The following is a 23,028-nucleotide window of genomic DNA, read 5'->3' as shown; positions in this document are numbered from 1 at the left end:
CAAAATTGGTTTTTGGCTTTTCCCCACTTAATATCTGCCTCTTGTCCTTGTTTCCTGATTTTGGAAATCTTTTTCTTCTCCTAATATGTAACATGATTTTGCTTAACGTAGCTCAAGTTTGTTGCCCTTCAGTGAGCTGGCATTGTGTGGTCCATCTGGCGGTAACCACTCTCTGACTTTCTGTTCCCTTTTCCCTTTCAAACCTGTGCTCTGTTGTTGTCCTGTGCTTGTAGTTTTCTGGGGTTTGTTCGTCTAGATGACACGTTTCAAAGGGGCTACTGTTCTCTGTATTATACCCCTTAAGGCAATACTGAGTCTCTTTCCAAATACACAAACATATACGGTCTTAATAAATGCTTGTTAAACCAACTGTCATCAGTATGCCCCATCTAGATGTTAGAAGAAAAGAATTTAGGTTTGGAGATCTGGCTTTTATTGTACATTCTTACCCTTTTCTTTCTCTGCCTCAGTGTTTCCATCTGTCCCATTTGGATGTGTTTGTTCAGTTATGACCACACAGAAATGCATTTGAGGGCATTTAGCGCTACTTGTTTTAAATACCTTAATACTAGTGTGTGAACACAAAATCACTGGAGATCTCTCCAGTATCAAACCTCAGGTATTCATCATCCAGACCAGGGTCGGCAAATATTTTCTGTCACGGGCCAAGGTCAGACAGTAAATATTTTAGGCTTTGATGGCCACAGATAATCTTCCCATCATATATTCTCTGGTTTATTTTTGTTTGTTTCAGTTTTAATTTTTATTTTTAACAACATTTGAACAATGTCCTAAACCATTTTTAGCTTACTCTACCAAAAGAAGTCTTAGACAGATTTAGCCCACAGGCTGTGGTCTGTGACCCATGACCTTGCCATCTAGATCATGGTCCGTCAGTTTTTTGTGGCTCCATTGAACAGACTTTCCAGTGCATTCCAAGTACTGTACTCTATGCAATTTTTAAACAGTGAATTCTCCTTTTGGAAATTTTTGAAGAACAGCTGCAAAAATGATGTACGGCCCAAAAAGATCTTGGTGAGTGTTCCTTCAGTGCCCAAATTCTGTTTCTGTCATTGCTGTTTTAACAGCAATTCTGTTGACCGTAACAATTTGTGACAGATGGCTAATTCACGAATACCTCCCCAGTTAGTCTGTACGTCTCCTCAGGTTAATTGTGTTTGGACTCAGTGTTCAAGGTAGACTCTTGACATGGCTTTAGGGACATTTCTGACTCCCTGAGGAAATTCCAGGTGTGCTCTCTGTGAATCAGACGCCAAGATTTTCCTTAAAGTCTAGCTTAAATGTCCCGTTTCTTCATCACGCTTTTCTTACTTCCAAGGTCTATTAATTTTCTGAGCCCCATGCCGCCTGATTGCCACTTTCATGCCTTTTAATCCTTTCGTTTTTCACTATAGATATTAGAATCCTGTTTTTATTCATTGTGTTAGAGCTTATGCAGGAAGGATTGTGTTTTGTTCCTCATGTATTCCTTAGCACAGTGCTCTCCCATCGTAGGTGTTCAAAAACACTGAACTGAGGCCAGGCACAGTGACTCACGCCTATAATCTCAGCACTTTGGGAGGCTGAGGTAGGCGAATCATGAGGTCAGGAGTTCAAGGTCAGCCTGGCCAACACGGTGAAACCTTGTCTCTACTAAAAATACAAAAAAATAGCTGAGTGTACTGGCGGGTGGCTGTAATCCCAGCTACACGGGAGGCTGAGGGAGGAGAATCACTTGAACCCGGGAGGCAGAGGTTGCAGTGGGACCAAGATCGTGCCACCGCACTCCAGTCTGGGCGACAGAGTGAGAATCTGTCTCAAAAAACAAACAAACAAACAAAAAAAAAATCTGAACTGAATTCAAAATCTAAAACCTACTGATACCCAAGTAATAGATTTTTTTTTTTCCTGAGCCTCCTGCTAGCTCTTTAACGGAAAGAACGGTACTGATAAATGATTTAGTGAAAGCTGTTTTCATTCAGACAGGGCCTATGGAGAAATGCCTTCCTCACAGTGTATTTTTCTGAGTCTGTTCCCTTGACAGTCTTGTCAATTTTGATACATTTAACTATTTTCAAGTCAATGATAAATTCCCAAAGTCTAACACTTAAGTTTTCAGTAGTTATTTTTAGTCAAATAGTGTCACAAAATGACTTAACAGAGTTTTGAAGTTCTCTTAAAATGTCTTCTGATTTGTAACCCCTTGAAACTCTTTCAGATGAATATCAGGATGGCCCAAACTTTCCACTAGCCCTTGAATGATCGTAACTCCTCCACTCCCCGAGATAAGTTTGCTTCAGTTTTGTCCTAGGTGGCCACACCTTCACCAGGCTGCCCTCAGCAACACGAAGGTTTTGCAACAAAGAACTGGGATTCAATGAAGATTAGTACTCAGATGGCCAACATGGTGTGGAACAGAAAGAGCTGTCGGCCCATGGATGGATTTCAGTCCCCCTCAAGACCCTGAGCTCTCAGGAAGTCACCTGTCTAGGGTTGGATTATGATGTCAATGTAACCTTAAGGAATCAAAAGAAACTAACCTCTAGAAATGTCCCTGAAGCTAAGCTAAAAAAAGTTAAGTTAAAGTTGGGAGTATGGGGGAGTGGGGAGAAGGTCCTCATGGGGTGTGCTCTGGGAGGACCATTATTTATTTATTTTAAACTATTTTTGGTTGAATATTGGGTATTGTTTTCTCAGCAAGGATAAGACCTGTCATATCAGTACACAGACAAAAGGATTTTATGACTGTGCATCTAATAAAAGCATGCATTTAATTTAAATTTACCCCTACATATATACAAACCATCAAAACCTAGATTGGGGAGAGACTCAAATACCCTGAAAGGGACCAGAGAATGTGAGGAAGGGAAAAGGGAAAAGAATCATGAAATATATGCGATTCTGTGTGAAAGAATCTACCAATGTGCCTGACACATGCACAGTTCTCTCTCTCTCTATTCCTCTATATGTGTGTATATATATGTAGATATAACTCTATAGATCTTTATCAGTCTATCTATAGATAGATTGATTGAACCAGAAACCTGAAATATTTGTTTCCCCAGTAAAACCAAATTCAAATCTAAAACTTAATTGATGGTGTCAATGATTTTGTTTTTGCATTTGGCAAACTAAGTACTACCTTGGCTAACTAATTTTATATATATATATATATATATTTTTTTTTTTGAAATGGAGTCTCACTCTGTCACCAGGCTGGAGTGTGGTGGAATGATCTCTGCTCACTGCAACCTCCGACTCCCTGGTTCAAGTGATTCTCCTGCCTCAGCCTCCCGAGTAGCTGGGATTACAGGCATGTGCCACCATACCCAGCTAATTTTTGTATTTTTAGTAGAGATGGGGTTTCACCATGTTGGCCAGGAGGGTCTCCATATCCTGATCTTGTGATTTGCCCATCTTGGTCTCTCAAAGTGCTGGGATTACAGGCATGAGCCACTGCGCCTGGTCACTAATTATATTTAAAGTTACAAAAAATGATTCTTAAAATATGCCCTATAAAAATTAGATAATTTTATTTCTGATGCTCCTGAGATTTCCAGATCTTATCCATGTGGCCAGATGTGGTCTGGCAGCCACAGGTTTTTTTTTGTTTTTTGTTTTTTGTTTTTTGAGACGGAGTCTCGCTCTGTGGCCCAGGCTGGAGTGCAGTGGCCAGATCTCAGCTCACTGCAAGCTCCGCCTCTCGGGTTCACGCCATTCTCCTGCCTCAGCCTCCCGAGTAGCTGGGACTACAGGCGCCCGCCACCTCGCCCGGCTAGTTTTTTGTATTTTTTAGTAGAGACGGGGTTTCACCGGGTTAGCCAGGATGGTCTCGATTTCCTGACCTCGTGATCCGCCCGTCTCGGCCTCCCAAAGTGCTGGGATTACAGGCTTGAGCCACCGCGCCCGGCCTGTTTTTTGTTTTTTTAATAGGCTAGACAAAATGTTTATAAATTGTGCTAAATATCGTAATACTGAACTGAAGATGATATTCACAAAACAAAGATAAAAAGTTTCAGAATGTAGAGAGGTAAAGGGTGTTAAGGCAAGCTGACACAACTTGTAGGACAGTGGGAAAATAGTAAGGGAGTGTGACCTAAACTGGATCCTCAAAATGTTTTCTATCTTGCTGAAAAAAGTAGCCACACTGGCAGACAGAGGGCTCCTTGAGGAACAGCTGGGAATGGGGAATGAGCACCACTGCTTTAAGAGTCCCTTCTGCTTGACTGAACTTCAGAATGGTTTTCTCCTGACTGTAGGTCTTTGACTTCTATTCCCTAGAGCAGAAATTCCGTATTTTAGGAAACATGCAACTGTAAATACTTTCTGTGTTCCATTGGTATGTAAATCTTCTCCCAGCCTCTTGCAAGTTTACAATCCAGGAAAGGTCTTTGTCAAGGACCTGGGAATGATCTCTTCGAAATAACTGGGGATGGTGTTCCTATCTCCCAGTCTCTGTGGGAGGGTAGGACCCTAACTTCTATAGCTAACAGTTACCAAATACAGATGACGTAGTCACAGAGAAAAACATTTCCAGACTCAGGAATAATTCAATGTACTGGACACATCGCACTGACTGGCCTCCCCATGAATAGTCTCCAGTACTTTTACCCTAGTTCACCCCTGTCCTTAAAAACTACTCCACCTTTTGTTTCAGTGGAGTTGAGCCCTAAGAAGTGGTCTGTGCTTTCTCCCATATTGCTAGTGATAATGTTAGAATAAAATAAACTTCTGTTTGCTCATTTGTCCTGTGTAATTTTCCTTTAACAGTAAGCATACCATCTGCCAACTTGTATGTCTTAGGGTGATTTTTGTATCATGGAAAAAATAGGTGCAGTTTTTTTCCAACTATTTTTTTTTTCACATAAGGATATTATTATTATTATTTTATTATACTTTAAGTTCTAGGGTACATGTGTAAAACGTGAAGGTTTGTTACATATGTATATATGTACTATGTTGGTGTGCTGCACCCATTAACTTGTCATTTACCTTAAGTATATCTCCTAATGTTATCCCTTCCCCCTCCTCCACCCCACGACAGGCCCTGGTGTGTGATGTTCCCCATCCTGTATCCAAGTGTTCTCATTGTTCAGTTCCCACCTATGGGTGAGAACATGCCATGTTTGGTTTTCTGTCCTTGCGATAGTTTGCTGAGAGTGATGGTTTCCAGCTTCGTCCATGTCTCTACAAAGGACATGAACTCATCCTTTTTATGGCTGCATAGTATTCCATGGTGTGCATATGCCACATTTGCTTTATCCAGTCTATCATTGATGGACATTTGGATTGGTTCCAAGTCTTTGCTATTGTGAATCATAGTGCCACAATAAACATACGTGTGCATGTGTCTTTATAGCAGCATGATTTATAATCCTTTGGGTATATACCCAGTAATGGGATTGCTGGGTCAAATGGTATTTCTAGTTCTAGATCCTTGAGGAATCGCCACACTGTCTTCCACAATGGTTGAACTAGTTAACAGTCCCACCAACAGTGTAAAAGTGTTCCTATATCTCCACATCCTCTCCAGCACCTGTTGTTTCCTGACTTTCTAATGATTGCGATTCTAACTGGTGTGAGATGGTATCTCATTGTGGTTTTGACTTGCATTTCTCTGATGGCCAGTGATGATGAGCATTTTTTCATGTGTCTGTTGGCTGCATAAATGTCTTCTTTTGAGAAGTGTCTGATCATATCCTTTGCCCACTTTTTGATGGGGTTGTTTGATATTTTCTTGTAAAGTTGTTTAAGTTCTTTGTAGATTCTGGGTATTAGCCCTTTGTCAGATGAGTAGATTGTAAAAATATTCTCCCATTCTGTAGGTTGCCTGTTCACTCTGATGGTAGTTTCTTTTGCTGTGCAGAAGCTCTTTAGTTTAATTAGATCCCATTTGTTAACCCCAGGCTTTTGTTGCTGTTGCTTTTGGTGTTTTAGACATGAAGTCCTTGCCCATGCCTATGTCCTGAATGGTATTACCTAGGTTTTCTTCTAGGGTTTTTATGGTTTTAGATCTGACATTTAAGTCTCTAATCCATCTTGAATTAATTTTCGTATAAGGAGTAAGGAAAGGATCCACGTTCAGCTTTCTACTTATGGCTAGCCAATTTTCCCAGCACCATTTATTAAATAGGGAATCCTTTCCCCATTTCTTGTATTTGTCAGGTTTGTCAAAGATCAGATGGCTGTAGATGTGTGGTATTATTTCTGAGGACTCTGTTCTGTTCCATTGGTCTATATCTCTGTTTTGGTAGCACTACCATGCTGTTTTGGTTACTGTAGCCTTGTAGTATAGTTTGAAGTCAGGTAGCATGATTCCTCTGGCTTTGTTCTTTTTGCTTAGGATTGTCTTGGCAATGTGGGATCTTTTTTGGTTCCATATGAACTTTTAAGGCAGTTTTTTCCAATTCTGTGAAGAAACTCATTGGTAGCTTAATGGGGATGGCATTGCATCTGTAAACTACCTTGGGCAGTATGGCCATTTTCATGATATTGATTCTTGCTATCCATGAGCATGGTATGTTCTTCCATTTGTTTGTGTCCTCTTTGATTTCACTGAGCAGTGGTTTGTAGTACTCCTTGAAGAGGTCCTTCACATCCCTTGTAAGTTGCATTCCTAGGTATTTTATTCTCTTTGCAGCAATTGTGAGTGGGAGTTCATTCATGATTTGGCTCTCTGTTTGTCTGTTACTGGTGTATAAGAATGCTTGTGATTTTTGCACGTTGATTTTGTATCCTGAGACTTTGCTAAAGTTGCTTATCAGCTTAAGGAGATTTTGGGCTGAGACAATGGGGTTTTCTAAATATACAATCATGTCATCTGCAAACAGGGACAATTTGACTTCCTTTTTTCCTGATTGAATACCTTTTATTTCTTTCTCTTGCCTGATTGCCCTAGCCAGAACTTCCAACACTATGTTGAATAGGAGTGGTGAGAGAGGGCATCCCTGTCTTGTGCCAGTTTTCAAAGGGAATTTTTCCAGTTTTTGCCCATTCAGTATGATATTGGCTGTGGGTTTGTCATAAATAGCTCTTATAAATTTTGAGATATGTTCCATCAATACCAAATTTATTGAGCGGTTTTAGCATGATGGGCTGTTGAATTTTGTCAAAGGCCTTTTCCGCATCTATTGTGATAACCATGTGGTTTTTGTCTTTGGTTCTGTTTATGTGCTGGATTACGTTTATTGATTTGCGTATGTTGAATCAGCCTTCCATCCCAGGGATGAAGCCCACTTGATCATGGTGGATAAGCTTTTTGATGTGCTGCTGGATTCGGTTTGCCAGTATTTTATTGAGGATATTTGCATTGATGTTCATCAGGGATATTGGTCTAAAATTCTCTTTTTTTGTTGTGTCTCTGCCAGGTTTTGGTATCAGGATGATGTTGGCCTCATAAAATGAGTTAGGGAGGATTCCCTCTTTTTCTATTGATTGGAATAGTTTCAGAAAGAATGGTACCAGCTCCTCCTTGTACCTCTGGTAGAATTCAGCTGTGAATCTGTCTGGTCCTGGACATTTTTTGGTTGGTAGGCTATTAATTACTGCCTCAATTTCAGAGCCTGCTATTGGTCTATTCAGGGATTCAACTTCTTCCTGGTTTAGTCTTGGGAGAGTGTATGTGTCCAGGAATTTATCCATTTCTTCTAGATTTTCTAGTTTATTTGCATAGAAGTGTTTATAGTATTCTCTGATGGTAGTTTGTATTTCTGTGGGGTCGGTGGTGATATCCCCTTTATCATTTTTTATTGTGTCTATTTGATTCTTCTCTCTTTTCTTCTTTATTAGTCTTCCAGTGGTCTATCAATTTTGTTGATCTTTTCAAACAACCAGCGCCTGAATTCATTGATTTTTTTTTGAAGGGTTTTTTGTCTCTATCTCCTTCAGTTCTGCTCTGATCTTAGTTATTTCTTGCCTTCTGCTAGCTTCTGAATGTGTTTGCTCCTGCTTCTCTAGTTCTTTTAATTGTGATGTTAGGGTGTCAATTTTAGATCTTTCCTGCTTTGTCTTGTGGGTGTTTAGTGCTATAAATTTCCCTCTACACACATTTAAATGTGTCCCAGAGATTCTGGTATGTTGTGTCTTTGTTCTCGTTAGTTTCAAAGAATATCTTTATTTCTGCCTTCATTTCGTTATGTACCCAGTAGTCATTCAGGAGCAGGTTGTTCAGTTTCCATGTAGTTGAGCAGTTTTGATTGAGTTTCTTAGTCCTGAGTTCTAGTTTGATTGCACTGTGGTCTGAGAGACAGTTTGTTATGATTTCTGTTCTTTTACATTTGCTGAGGAGTGCTTTACTTCCAAGTATGTTGTCAATTTTGGAATATGTGTGATGTGGTGCTTAGAAGAATGTATATTCTGTTGAATTGGGGTGGAGAGTTCTGTAGATGTCTATTAGGTCCGCTTGGCGCAGAGTTGTGTTCAATTCGTTGATATTGTTAACTTTCTGTCTCATTGATCTGTCTAATGTGCAACCAGTTTTTAAAAGCATATCTCATTTTGGAGAAGTTGTAACCTTTGTATTGCATTTAATATCAAACCTGTATGTAGGTGGAGACTGTGTGAGTATTGTGTAAGTGAATGTTTGTGTGTTTCTGAGTACTAGAAGGATCACTGTGTAAACGTATCAACTTTTTGACTTTTTTCTCTTTGGGGTCAGTTTTGCGTATCCTTTGTTTCTCTGATCTGAGAACCTAGTATAGAGAAGCCAGCTCTGCTCTAATACTAGAGCTCCTTCTCACAGCCAGTTAATCATTCTAGCAAGGCAGATATCTTCTTCCTGGGCCTGTCATAGCAGGTGAAGAGAAAGCTGGCTTAATCAAAGGCTTTCTCACCAAACTGGAATATGATCTGACTGCTTGGAGAGGCCTCTGTGTATGTAGGCAACAGCTTTTCTAACTTTCAACCATAAAGGAGGAAGAAAAATATCTCACTGAAGACTCATACCTTAAAATGGCTGAGGAGATTGCAGCTGTATTTACTCATGAATGAAGGGGAGCTCTCTGATGTGTTTCCTAATGATAGTTTTGGGGAGGGGTTGATTAGAGAGAAGATGTCTGACTAAAGTATGTGTCCTAGCAAATAAGACAGAATAAGGTCTTCTTCAGCCGTCTGAAAGATAAGTTTTCCTTTGATGGTCATCCAGAGAAATTTAAAGTTGTCCATCTGATGTGTGAAAAGTATTTTCTTCAGCTTTTTGCATTCACTGTGATAAACCAGTGAACCTCTCCACACTGCTCAAATATACTGTGGGGATTAAATTTTGATTCTAACCTTGCGAGTGGGGTAGAATGTGAGGCTGGCTAATGAGTCTCTGACAATGACACTCCTTTGAAGGAATGAAAGCAGACAGGCAAGAAAACCAGTTTTTTTCCTTAATCAAATTAATATTGACAGCCTTCCTAATGTATTATAGGAGAAAGGCAAAGAAATGTGGAGAATACCCTGCCATTTGGTGGAAACTGTCGAAAAGAAACTACTATTTGCATAAGTGAAAATGGATCTACTTCAAAATTGTAATGTGTAATGCGGCAGAGATGATGTGGGTGAATTCTTCCTGTCGGCTAAGCCATTTTGTATCTGGGGTTCACCTTTAAACCAATCCATTTGTTGTCCATTTCCTCTGCTGTTTGGTTTAAAGTTAAGGGCAAAGATGAAATCAGGTTAGAGAGGAAGTTGACAATCTGGTAAATTGCTGTGGCTTTTCTCTTTTAGGCAATAGAAGAGATACCAAGGGTCAAAGCAGAGAGTAATACTTCTCTAGGAAATAAGTTGTCTGCTATTACCTCAGATGCTTTTGAATATTCAGAATTGCCAACTAGCTTTACAGGCTCACAGGGAGACTCAGGGAGGACTGACCTCTCTATCTGCCGAAGAGTGTCAGCAGGCAAACACAGGCTTCTCTTGGCTGGGTGGCAGCAAGGCTCAGTGTGTGAAGAGAGGACAGTGATGTGGCTTATGGAAATTCAGAGAGGCCTTGTTCTCCTTTCATGGAAAATTTATTTCATGATAGCATAGAAAACATAAAGCTTTGTGTATTGATGAGACAGCATATAAAAAGAAAGGGCAAGAATGGTTCTACGTATTATTTCTTTAAATAGCATGACGGTCTTTTCTGGGCCTCATCACTGTTCCAACAGTAGGCCTATTTTGTATATTTTTTTGCACAAATAACTTGTGGAATAAATTTAATGTTTTTATTCTCAAGTTCCTCTTTTAAATAATGCCAATCCCAAGTACTTCAGTTCTATTAAATTAAGTAATTCATTGATAAATTGTTTTTAAGTCATGGAAGGTACTGTATGCCAGTCACTGTGTTGGATACTGTTAGACAGGAACTCATATACCTTTTTCTATACTGAATTCTTCTTGCATTTTTAAGATACAGCCGTAATCATATCATTATGAGATTTTATTTTGTTTGTAATTGTGCTATACATACTGTTTTGTTTTTCATTTAGTTGTTTTTTCATTTAATTTCTGGGTGGTTAAGTTTTAAAACTTTTGTTAAATTTTCTGTGGTATCAAAACCAGGGTAAGACACATAGTAGATAGTTGATGTGTTTTGATTGATTGTTCCCTTTGGTCAGCTTTGGGAGTACTCCCTCCCTGCTGAGCTGCGATGACCATTTTGGGGCTTCCAGGCTATTTTTTTCTATACTGTTTCTTGACTTTAAACCTGAGTTCTGATCATAGAGTTATAGGGGACAGAGATCAAATGTGATCTACCTGGAGAATTGGGAATTTTGAGAAGGCCCAGCAGATAGGTTAGTGAAGAACTGGGCAGACCTGAGTTGACATCAGGAGAAAAAGGGCACTGCTGGGGAGAGCCTAGACAAGTGGACAGCATTAGCTTCTGCCAAAGGTCTCCCTCCCTGCCCCATTCAAATACGTAGCAAACCTGAAATCACTGATTTTTTCTCACTCACTGTCACTCTATTGTCAGCGCTTTAGCCAAGTCCTGTCAATATGACACTCATGCTCTATCCCCTAACCAGCCCTTGAACACGGCTTTGTTCATCATACTTATCATTACCTGAGACTATAGACTTTCTCTTTGCTGAACTTGACCTGACATTAATGACTTGTTAAAAAGTCAGGCTCTTCTTTGGGCCCCTCCTGGATTAGTCATGGGAGCTATTAGTTATATAGAGCAGGACGGACATATAGATATTGCTACCCACACAGCCTGGCGTGGTGGCTCATGCCTGTAATCCCCACAGTTTGGGAGGCTGAGGCGGGCAGATCACGAGGTCAGGAGATCGAGGCCATCCTGGCTAACATGGTGAAACCCCATCTCTACTAAAAAAGAAAAAAAAAAAAGAAAAAAAAATGAAAAAAAAAATTAGCCAGGCGTGGTGGTGGGCGCCTGTAGTCCCAGGTACTTGGGAGGCTGAGGCAGGAGAATATTGTGAACCCGGGAGGCAGAGCTTGCAGTGAGCCGAGATTGCACCACTGCACTCCAGCCTGGGTGACAGAGTGAGACTCCATCTCAAAAAAATAAATTAAAAAAAAAAAAAAGGAACTGCTAAATCAAAAGGTAGAATGTCATAGAATTATAGTGGAAACACTCATGGTTGTTTCAGTTTATAAGTGACATGTCGAGAGTCCATAAATATAATAGCTGTTTCTGGTTACTTGTCAAAGATTTTTTATGTATATTTAATAATTTGATCACCACCTTTATGAAATAGGTATTATTATATTTTCTATTTTACACAGAGGAATGAAGCCTGAGGCACAGTTACCCAAAGTCTGTAAACTATGAATAAAGCTTGGATTTAGACTCAGGTCTCATGATACCCACTTGAGTAATGTTGAACATTTTGATTCCTTGGAGGAAAAATGTTTTAATCTAAAGAAATGGCTTTGCAGACAAATTCTCACCAGCTCTCCTACTTACTATATAAACTAGTTTTATTCCAAGAATGTTAATTTTTATATTTATAATATATATACTATGCTAACTACTTCATGTCATTGATAGAAAAAAGTGAGTAATTATGTTTTAAGTGCCTAGCATAGTATCTGGGACATGTAAATACTCAAAGTAAAATATTAACTGCTTTCACGCACTCCCTTGGTCTCAGTTATGGGTAATATATCATCACAGTTACCTTCTTCCTAGAAAAAGTGTTCCACAGGCATCTGGAGATTCCCGAGGACTTCTGGAGTCATCTTACCCTGGTTAGCTAGTGAAATATAAACAGGTTTTTTGTTTTCCATAACGGAGTTTCACCTTCATTTCTTCCAAAATTCTGTGGTAATTAATGGAAGGTGTACTTCATCAGGTTTGGCACAGGCTGACCTTCCAACTGAAATTTTAAAAATACAGTGAATCATGTGACATAATTTATTTCCAATGTAACCACTGAGGAGAAGCTTGTCATTTTCCTTTTTAAACCATGTACATTGCTAAGTTTTCCCTGGGCTTGCTGTACATACATAATTTTTAAAATGGAAGTAGAATTTGAAGAGGATGATCAAGGTAGACTACAGTGGTTTGGCATTGCAGTAGTTTGGGATGTCAGTAATTCTTAAGCTAAAATAAACACTTTCATGATTCCACAGGACTCTTCTAATTTTACATTTATTGTCATCTTTCATTTGCTTTCCTATCTTGGAACCATTTACCAACTGTGCTGACTGGACTGTGTTTGATTCCTATGGAGAAATGGTCTATCTTACAATTTGTGATGCAAGAGAAAGAGAGAAGAAATTTTAATTTTTATTTCAAAGTATTTGCAAAAATAATTATTTCTCTGCAGTGAATTTTTTTATTATAGTGGGCATCACACAGAAAAGACTATTTTGTGTATGCTTTTTGGTGATAGTCTTCATCAATGAAACAAAGTACTTTTCCAAAAGAAATAGTCACACATAGTTAATAAGAAATCAGTTGGGTCTATTTATTCTTCTCTTCTTACTGCAAGAATTTATTTGGCCTTGAAAGTAAAAAACAAATAAGTTTCTTTGATATTAATTCATATAGCAGAATCTCTGTACTACATTGTGGTATAATTAAACTTGTCTTTGGTAGTCACTGTTAATGTCACACTCCTGAGGTACTCTATAAGCAGATTAGAGAAGGATTTTTCAAGCAGAGAAGAATGATATGAAATGTATGATCCTCAGATGCACAGTCCTAGAATATTACCCTTTTGGATATCACAGATTGACTTCTGAATTGTATAAAGTTAATTATAATCTGAATAGACCACTGAAAGTATTTGTGTTTAATAAAGACCCAGGTGAAATTTTCATCGGGTTGCCTGAAATGATGGGAAGCCACCACCAATAGCCCAGCTGTTTGTATCTAAATCTTTCTTTTTTTTTTTTTTCTCGAGATAAAGTCCCGTTCTGTGGCCCAGGCTGGAGTGAAGTGGTACTATCTCGGCTCACTGCAACTTCCGTCTCCCCGGTTCAAGCTTTTCCCTTGCCTCAGCCTCCCAAGTAGCTGGGATTACAGGCACACACCTCCATGCCTGGCTAATTTTTTTGTATTTTTAGTAGAGACGGGGTTTTGCCATGTTGGCCAGGCTGGTCTTGAACTCCTGACCTCAGGTGATCCGCCTGCCTAGACCTCCCAAAATGCTGGGATTATAGGTGTGAGCCACCATGCACCTAAAATCTTTAAGGTACAAACTTCAGCTTGAAAAAACACCAACTGACCTGACCAACTGACCTAATCCCATGAGAATATGACTCAAGGAAAGGAAATGTAATTTCAAACGATTGCACAGTAAGAAGCATCGAAATCAATGACAAATAGAACAGTATAGAAACTCAAAGTGCAAGAAGAATAAACAGCTGTAATGATGTGATGCAAAAGCTAAATTTAAGTGGAGGAAACAATGTGCTATTTTTTAAACTAGTGTGTGTGGAAAAGTCTTCTCAGCATTTCCAAGCAGTCTTGGCAGAAAAAAGAAAAAGCAGTCATCACTTCTATCTGTGATTCTTTTGATTGGTCATTTCTAAAGTTCTTGGAGGGAAAATTGAATCAATTCAGTAGCTCTCAAAATATAGAACTCTTTATCACCCAGCTTAATTTTCTGATTCCCAGGTAAATTTCTTGGCCCTGAGGAAGAATTTTGTGTCACTAGGGCAGAAAGGTACACCATCCAATATGTTTAGGGTTCTCCTCCATCAATGTGTACCGTGAGGGCAAACTATGATAATCAAGATGTGACCATTAACTGAAACCAGTCTGAAAGGGGATCTGAAATGAAAACTCTTGAAATCTATTATTTCAGTTGTCTCAGTCTGTTTGTGCTGCTATAAAGAGTACCATCAACTGGGTAATTTATAAAGAACAGAAATTTATTTTTCACAGTTCTGGAAGGTGGGAGGTCCAAGATCAAAATGCCAACATCTGCTGTCTGACGAGGGCCTTCTTGCTGCATCCTCACATAGCAGAAGGTGAAAAGGCAAGAGGGGACAACTATTGTGTCCTCACATGGCAGAATGTGAGCAAAAGAAAACAAACCCTCTCTTGCAAATGTTTTTATAATAACATTAATCCATTCATGAGGGCATAGGCCTCATGACGTTAACACCTTCTATCAGGCCCCACCTCTCAATACTATTGCATTCAGTTGCATTCAAGTTCCAACACATGAATTTTTGGAGGAGACACATTCAAAGCATAGCATAAGTCATCCTAAATTCCCTAGAAACCTAAAGTCTAGGTGTAGTACCCAAGGACTCTACAAATACTCTATATGTAAACATAGTTTTACCAACAAGTTTTGTAGGAACAGCAGGGGGACATAGAATTGCAGTGTCATGTTATTGTCATTCTCACTAGCCTTTCTGCAAAGCTTCAGGTCCAGCCAGTTTCCTTTCCTGCTGATATGCATGGTTGCTTCTTAGAGGTAGTGATTTTATGTGTGTTAAGCTTTAACTTGTTATTACACTATGCTACTCCTCTTTCTTATTAATTTAGCACAGAGATTGAAAAGCTAACTGACATTTGACTGTGCTCTCTTGCTGGCTGGATTATGGAATACATCTGTGCATCATTAAGTGCATCTCTGAGTGATGATCAGGGCATTATGTCACATCACAGGGTCATCCTCTCTTATGTCATATCACATCATGATTGACATAGACACACAACTTAATTCGAGTATCTAGAAGTAATTAGAAAGCAAGCCTTCACAAGTCTTAGCAGTGCGTAAAAGAAAATAGAGAAGGTTGACCTTTCCAAATTTTGTTGTCTACCGCTGAAGACAGAATGACCCCTGTTGGATGTTCTACGTATAGATATATTTATATCTCAATGAAAAGCAAAGCATACGTACAAGATGGGCATTTTTTTCTGCATTTCTCTGACGATGATGAGGCAGTGCCTCTCTGTGTTTATTACTGTTGTTGTTGATAAAATCTAATTCTTGCAGCCAGGTATTAATCTAAAAGAATGTACTAATGGAATTAGCTACATGATAGCTATTAGGAGTTTACAATGTGACAATTGAACTAAGGCAATTCAAGGAGAGTTGGACTGGGCTGTTGAGTGGTTATTTTTGTAGTCTCCTCACCATAAAATCAAACCAACCTGATACCTTAGGCTTCTGTTGCCTGATAAATCTGGCATATAAATCCACATGCACATAAGTATTTGGTAGCACTAAATACTTCCAACTTTAATCTTGGGTTGATTATGAACTCTCGGATCCTGAAAATAAGTCCTTGAACTCTCTCTACTTTTTCTCCTGCATTCTTAAGTCTTTTCCACATCAGGAGCTAGTAAATAGGAAAACTAATTTGAATAAATTAAGATCTTTGAAAATTAATGAACAGTTCTTATTATTCAAATAGCTCCTTTTGTTGTATCCCAGTAATATCCAGGAAACCTCCACTCACAATAATGAGAGATGGGCATGTTTCCTCTTCTGTCATGACTCTGAAGTTTTTACCATTGGAGAGGCATGTTGTCCTTCAGGAATGTGGAAATCATCATTGATGTGCCTTCGTGGGAAGTGCAAAGTGGGTTGGTTGGAGGTTTTAGTGCTGTCGTCAACAGAATTAACTTTAATGAACACTATGGATCTAGTGAAGCTTTCTTTAGTGATCTCAGCATCCTTGTTCGGTAGCTTTTCTGCTCATTTTACTGTAGATATTTAGTTCTCTTCTTTATGATTCTCTTTTATTCTCTGTCAAAATTTCCTCTCCTAGCCATGCTTGATAGTTTAATGCACTATTCTTCTCAAGTGATTTAGTAGGAATCAAAATCTTAAACTCAGAAATGAAGTAATGATCACTGGCTAAGTGAGGGATATGTTGGAAAAAACAATAGACTGAATCGGTTAACCCTAAAATTACAAATGTGATCAAAATTGCCTCTTCTTACGTAAATTTGGCCCTTGTCTATAACATTACTCTAAAGTATTGACATTGCCATCACTTAATATGCTTTATCACACCCTTACTGGTTGAATGTGTTTTAACATGCTATTGTGAAAAAGGCTTTATCATTTAAGTTGATTACAAGTTCAACATAGATGTGTCATCATTACTCAAACTACTAATGCAAATCCAGGTTACACTCATACAAGTATTGTCTTATCAAACATAGTAAAGTTACCTCTGTTCTCTGTGCTGATTGTACTACACCTGGAGTATTGAGTTTACTTCTAGATACTATCTTTAAGAATGTGTATTGGACCCATTTCAATTGGCTTACAAACAAAAGATCAAATTTATACACATATTTCTATAAAAAGATTTATTGTTTGCTTAACTTTAAGGATGTTTTAGAGTTTCCTAAAAGGAATCAAAAGATACCTAGAGAAGGAGATTTTCTGATGCAGTAAGAGTGAAGTTGAAATGAGGTTGAGTTGGCATTAGAAGGAGCTGAGAATGAGGTTAGATTGAGCTTGGGGTGTGCTGCAGGCGATCTTGAGATGAGATAGGGTGAGCCTGGAGCAAGTTTAGGATGTTATTGGGGTGGGAAGAAGCCATAAATTCACCTCGAGAGGCCCAAGAAACACTATGAAGATTGCATAGATTTACATATTTTAGTGAGTATAGGGCACAAGTCATGCTAGTCAGTTTAACAAGCCTCCTCAAGACATAGTTAACCTAACAACAGACATAGTTAATTTTAGCAGCCTGAAACTGAACTTTTCTACAGTATTTATCATATTCAGTCATCTGAACATGTCCTATACCTGATCCTCGGTAACTCATCAAACACAGAGAGGAAGTTGAATGGATGATAAAGAGTCAAAAGGTATCCAAAATATAATTGCATAAAGTGGAGGTTTGTCTTAGAAAAACAGGAAAATTGGGAGGCCATTGCTGTTACCTAATAATTGAAGGAAGGGGCATAACATGAAAGAAACAGTAGGCTTGGTCTTCGTTACATCAGACAGCAGAGTTAGAAGAGGCACATAGAACACTAAGGGCTCCACAGTGATGGTATGAGCATGCTTCTAACCAGGGGAGTCCCATTTCCACAAGTGCACAAGAAGAGGCTGGTGGAACCTTCCTGGAATAGGAAAAGCCATCAGAGGGTTTCTAAGGTCCTTCCTTTGACTGTCTGTGGTTCTGAGTGGCTTTAATGTTTTCAATTGTTTTAGTTCTAAGGGGTGTGTGTGTGTGTGTGTGTGTGTGTGTGTGTGTGTGTGTTTAGAGAGATCCATGAATTTTCTTCTTGAGAAAAAACACAGGCAATAAAGAAATTAATGTCCCTGAAGCATCTAGCATATATTCCCTTTCTCTTGTCACTGTCTTCCCTTAACTCTTAAGGAAAGCACATTGGAAAAAATTGAATAATTAAAAAGGATGGGCTACCTAATATAGTACTGAAGCATTTCTGTTGGGTGAGAAATATCTAGTAACCCAACTGAGCAAAGAAAGATTTACAGAATGACAAACGAAGACATTTGTACTGAATATTCTCATGTTATACTCTCCAAACTATTCTTGATCACTGTTTCTTTGTATTTCTATTTTTTTGCTTCTGTTTAAAAAGTAGTTTGAGACTCCAGATGCTAGGCCAGGAATGCTCTTTTTTACTGGCAGAATTTTGCTCTGTTGGCAGAATCTACAGGCAATGGCTTTGATGTTTTTTGGCGTTACATTTGGTGTCTGTCATAGTTTATTCAAAGATAAGCTGATTGGATTGTGTAGTTGGTCCCAAACATTTTTGGCTTTAATGCTCCATCAATTCTCTTTGAAAACGAAGTCCTAGGCCAATCTCATCTCTCAAGGGATACTTGCAGATGACTTGTTTAGGATCAAAATGCAACATAATTTCCTGATGTCCATATGCTTTCTCTGGAACCTCTTTCATTATCTTCAAAACTGGTATTTCTTATAAGTGAATAACAGATAGCCATTTGGAAAATGTCTAAATTTCAGAAGTGTTTCCTCTAAGAGTTCCTGCAAGTGAGAGTCAAGAGGTGTGGACTGGTTTGTAAGAACTCCAGAAGGTGGGTTCTAGAACATAAAAACACTTATGAAATCACCCTTTTAAAAAGACCACAGACTAAATTTATAGTTTACCATTTGACCACGATAATAGTAAGTAGGGACTTATAGAGTAGAAATTACCCTAGTTTTTCAGTATTTTGGTCTTAATATGATTCACATATTTAATCCTAACACGCTTATTTATTTTATTTTATTATTATTTTTTGAGATATAGTCTCACTCTGCCACCCAGGCTGGAGGGCAGTGGCACAATCTTGTCTCACTACCCTCTGCCTTCTGGGTTCCAGTGATTCTTCTATCTCAGCCTTTCAGGTAGCTGGGATTACAGGCGTGTTGCCACCACGTCTGGCTCATTTTTGTATTTTAGTAGAGATGGGATTTCACCGTGTGGGCCAGGCTGGTCTCGAATTCCTGACCTCAAGTGATCTGCCTGCGTTGGCCTTCCGAAGTGCTGGGATTATAGGCTTGAGCCACCATGCCTGGCCTATTTCTTTATTTATTGAAATAAGGTCTCATGCTGTCACCTAGGTTGGAGCGCAGTGGTGCAATCGTAGCTCACTGCAGTCTCTACCTCCTGGGCTCAAGCAGTCCTCCCACATCAGCCTCCCAAGTAGCTCTGGAACTAAAGGTGTGCACCCCCATGCCCAGGTAATTTAAAATTTTTACTCTTTTTTGTGGAAACGAGGTCTCAGTATGTTGCTCACGCTTGTCTAGAACTCCTGAGCTCAAGCAATCCTTCTACCTTGGCCTCCCAAAATGCTGGGATTACAGGTGTGAGCCACCACACCCAGCGTATAAAATTTGCAATCATTTTATGACAAAGAAATAAGAATCTAGGTAAATTAGTGACATGATCTAATATAACGTAGATTTGCTGAAACTAAGACTTTAAAAACGGACAAAGAATTATCCAAGAGACATCTTTGAACTCCACCCAGCATCCCACATGATACAGGTCTCTTTTTAGGGGCAAGCATAAAAAGCAGATAAAAATTCGTGTTTTCTGTATTAATTTTTCAAGAAGGATAGGTCAACTGGAGAAGATAATATTAAGATTGAGTAACAGGAGAGGTCTGAGACCCAAAGTCTGTGCTTTCTTGTGGAGGTCTCAGTGGAACACACCAGTACTTAGATGATGAGCTCATTTCTGCTGAACGTCCTAGTATCTTTCTTCCCCTTGTCTCCAAATGATCTCTTTTTAGTTTTCGGGAAAGTGATGTTTGGACCAGCTCTGTGTACAGTCCTGATAGGATTGGTTCCCTCCTTGTATATAAGGAAGAAAAAATGATGAAATTTGCTAATTAGAAAAGTGTTCAAGAATACCACATAAACCTTGCAATTATAGGTGTAACCTTGGGATTACAGGGGTGAGCCACTGCACCTGGCCACAGATGTCTATTATTGCAAGCATAACATTTATTTCTTTTTTCACTTGTCTATCTTCTTTGACTAGTTTATAAGTTCCTGACTAATGAAATAAGGAATAATGAAGTTTATTTATTTGTTTATATTTAATAACGAGGTCTTATTTCTCTTGGCAATACTAGGATCTAGAACAGTACATGGCTCATAAGTCAGGTCTCAGAAAATTTTTGTTCAACTAACAAATTGAGTATGAAAGCAAAATCTCAAATCTAAAGACTCAAAAAGACATCAGATTGGTAATGATTTAGGAGAATAGATTAATAACGAATTGGATAGTTTGGATCATCCATATATTTGTTATCATCAAGAAGCTGTGTCTTTAGGAGAGTCTGTAAGTATATTTACTGTACAGAACATACTCTGAAGTTCCCTTTCCAAGTATTTCTACATGAATTGTCATTTCTGTATGACTATCCTTAAATGTGGGTCTAGAAGAAAATTCTTTACCAAAAATAACAGGTTCATTCCTAACAAAGTGGGTAAGTTATACTACCTTAAAAAAAGCCTGGTTCTGATTAATGTAGTGATAAGGCATAATATTTTCTCATGTTCATTATGAAATTATATAACACGAACCAATGTAATAGCAAGAAGCTCAGAAAATTAGGCATAATTCATTAAATAAATGAAGTACAATGAAAGGAAAATGTGTTAGAAAAATCTAGCATCATCTCAAACCTGGTGAGCTGAATTGTCTGTTACGTGTTTGCATGTTCATAATTCATTTTCCCCAAATCTCTGTATTTAGCTCATTTGAAAATCATCTAAGAATTGCAGCTGTTGCCTAAGTCATAAGTATTTCAATATTCTGAGATAAAAACAGACCCAAGGTTCAGTGGGCAAAACATAATCCGGCTTGTATATAAACTTCATTGCTTGAGCGGTAATTGAAAGTAAGTGTCGTAACGGTTTCTGAAGTTACAGTATTTGTTTTGCTTTCTTTGATTCCTGCCAGACCACTCTGAGTTGAGTGTCCCTCTTATAGTTCACTTTTGGATTTTTTTTTTTTTTTGCTTTAAATCTTCCTTCCTTCCTTCATGCGCTTCCTTCCTTCCTTCCTTCCTTCCTTCATTGTTCCTTCCCTCCTTCCCATTCCACCTTCCTTCCCTCCACCCTCCTTCCTTTTCCTCCTTCTTTCTTTCTTTCTTTCTTTCTTTCTTCCTTTCTTTCTTCTTTCTTTCTTCCCCTCCCTCCTTCCACCTTCCTTCCTTCCTTCTTCCTTCCTTCCTTCTTCCTTCTTCCTTCCTTCCTTCCCTTCCTTCCTTCCATTTCACTCCCATTTGGTCTGGTCTTGATCATGGCTTCCTGTAGCCCTTCCCGTTTCAGAACAGTCTCCACCTTTCAACCTCCAAATTAATGGTTTCTGTCCTCATACCTATTCAAATTTTAGAAACTGTTTGCAGAGTGAGATCTCCTCTTTATTTGTTGCCCAAGGTGGTCTTGAACACCTGAGCTCAACCTATCCTCTCACCTCACCTCAACCTCCAAAAGTGCTGAGATTACAGGTGGGAGCCACCGTGTCTGGCTAAATCCATTTTTATATGATTGACATAAACAATATACAGGCTCAAAAATGACAATTTTTTTCCAGGGGAAAATAGGTCAAATCAAAGCAGGGCAAAACCATTTTTCATGGTTTTCCCAGATCTGGGATTTCGGCATGGAATACCAAAGATTGAAGTAATTGTGCATCCATGGTAAGGGATCATAAGTTCTGATATTCAAATGTGCAGCTACCTTCCCTCACATGTGACTTTAGAAAGGTAGACAGGTTGCTTTAATTTGGAAGTTGTTCTCAGGCATTGTTAGAATCACATTTATTCAGTATAGTCTTTGAAATTATATTTAACCCAATCTACATTTGCTAACATTTATTGATGTGGATGACAATGCTCTACTGGTTTGTAGTTTGTGTTTCTTTGTTTCACATGTGCCTAAGTTAGAGAGTATGATTCTTTTTTATCTTCTTTCTTTTTTTCTCTTTTCTGTCCCTTTTCTTTGTCTTTTAGTTCTTTTCTCTTCTTTTATTCACTTACTGAGCCAATTAAATCACATACTGACCAAGTTTTGAAACCCTCAATGAGCTGCCTATGACCAGAATACCTACGCCATGTCTTTAGGAAAGAAAACTATGCTCCTGAAAATCTTTTCTCCCACTTCTTCCTTTCTTTCTCATGCTCCTCTCTCACCTTTCTTCCCTGAAGTTGTAGATGTTAGCAGTTATTGAGTAGATATGTGCCAGGTCCTGTAATAGTCACTGAATATGTATTATTACATTGGTTCTCACAACCACCATATGAAGTAGAGTCAATTACCACACATTTCACCCATGAGGAAAACAGAGTCCATAGTAACTTGCCTAAGTTTAGAGCTAGTAAGTAGAAGAGCCATGAATAGAATCTAGTTGTGTCTAACTCCATGTCCATTCTCTGTTATTGCTTCCTAATTATTTCTTCAATAGACTCTAAGTTAATTTACAGGTTCTGAAAGTTTTGGAAATTGTGGCAATTAACTTGTTATGAGGGTTGTTTATGGATATGACGTCCCTAATATTGGTTTGGCTTTCAAAGATACTACTTTTCAAAATAAACTTGTAGAAAAGTGGGGCATGTGAATGTAAGATTAATTATTTTTAAAATTCAGTAGGATGCATATATTTTCATAATTAAAACAATAATTGGAACATAAAATATTTTGACAGCATTTAAGGTTTTTTTTTAAACAGCAGTAGATCCTTTAATAAAGGAACTATTTAATAAAGACCTTTACAAATTTAACAAATTCAGAGCTCTCTGTCCCAGCCTGATGAGAATGTCAGCCATCTGTACTCAGAGTTTGAGTGATGGGGCTGTCATTTAGGTTGGTATTTGAAATCAAACTATTGCTGTGAATTTCTGAATTACAAAGTGAAGAGAAGATGGTTCGTTTATCAGGAAGACTTGGAAATTATCTTCAAATTCTTCCATCTAAATGTCCTTATTTAGAGGTCATGAAGTGTTTTTCCTGATTTTGAGCGATACCAAGCCACTTCTTTTACAGGTCCAAAAATGAAATAACAATTTTGCCTTTTTAATTAATCAATATTTACTCTAATTCCATTGTATATTTAACACTGTGCTTGATAATACGGAGAATATAAAAATGTTTTGAGATATGTTTCTTGACCAC

General features: G+C 38.4%; 1 long non-coding RNA gene across 1 annotated transcript in view; it reads left to right on the top strand.

Moving 5' to 3' along the window:
• The window catches only part of LOC103876948, a 243,967-nt gene that overhangs the window by 158,252 nt on the left and 62,687 nt on the right, over nucleotides 1–23,028 (top strand). The gene's annotated exons all lie outside the window — the stretch shown is intronic.

Source organism: Papio anubis, chromosome 14, assembly GCF_008728515.1.
Source record: "Papio anubis isolate 15944 chromosome 14, Panubis1.0, whole genome shotgun sequence".
In the NCBI taxonomy this organism is placed as follows: Eukaryota; Metazoa; Chordata; class Mammalia; order Primates; family Cercopithecidae; genus Papio; species Papio anubis.
The sequence above is the reverse complement of the archived record's forward strand: the minus strand, read 5'-3'. Positions and strand labels throughout refer to the sequence as shown.